Here is a 1064-nt window from a genome sequence, read left to right on the forward strand (position 1 = left end):
ACACCCAGAAAGTCTATGATTCGGTCTTCGTGGTTGTTGGGGAAAACATGAATTTTGTATACACCGTAATTTGATCCTCAATGCCATCAGAAAGGTAAAGAGATGCTTATAATTACGAGTATGCACAATTTCAACATTGTCATGCGACCTCTCAATCTGGCAAAACAACTGGTTAAAGGATATCAAATCACAACCTACTTGGTGTAGTTATTAGCGACGATATAAATTAGAACTACCTTAGAGACTAGGTACGTTGTATCAAAGGCTATCAAGAGACCAAACACTTTTAAGACTCCTTGAAAGAGCTGGACAGGTGTGCATGCATGCAGTCTCAGGCCAATGTCGATATGTAGAGATCCTCAGTTAGATGTACCGTAGAGTATGAATCCCCAGGTTAGCAAGACATTCCAGATTATTTGTCTTTCAATTTAGAATCTATCCAAGAGGGCCCTTTACCCGCTGATTGTGATCATTATACTGAAGATCCGTCTTTGAATCGTAGGAAACCCTTGCAAAAAGGAGAGTTTCAGTGACAAAAGCCTAAGGTTCAGTATAGCCTATCCATAACATAGAACTTAAAAACTAATAAGATGGGATGTAGGACTGTAACTATTGTTGTAATATTGTTAATTTAGTTCGATACTGCAAGAGGGTGGAATAAAAAGTCATTGTCATTGTTAATAAAGGACTACTGTCATTTTGCGCAATAAAACGTTGTTTCTTTTCTCATAAGTTGGCTCAAACCAGTTTCGTAAAAGAATTGACTCTACAACATTCTTTTACGTAATGCCTTAACTTTGCCGGGCAAAGTCATAGCATTGTAAGAAACACCATTTGTAGCTTAACGAGATACACTGATCAAATATGACGTATTGGTCACCATGGCAACAGAAAAGCTGTCCAAAAAAAACACCCTAAATTTCTTCGTTAAACCCTTATGTCTAAAAACGAACCCCGTAACCACATTTTTTATGGATGCAAAGTCACGGTGATTGGTAGTCTTCGATAAAACACACGTGAAGAATAAAAAAAAATCTCTGGAGTGGACTCAAACTTTTAACAAT

The sequence above is a fragment of the Montipora capricornis genome, chromosome 3, assembly GCF_036669925.1.
Source record: "Montipora capricornis isolate CH-2021 chromosome 3, ASM3666992v2, whole genome shotgun sequence".
NCBI lineage: Eukaryota > Metazoa > Cnidaria > Anthozoa > Scleractinia > Acroporidae > Montipora > Montipora capricornis.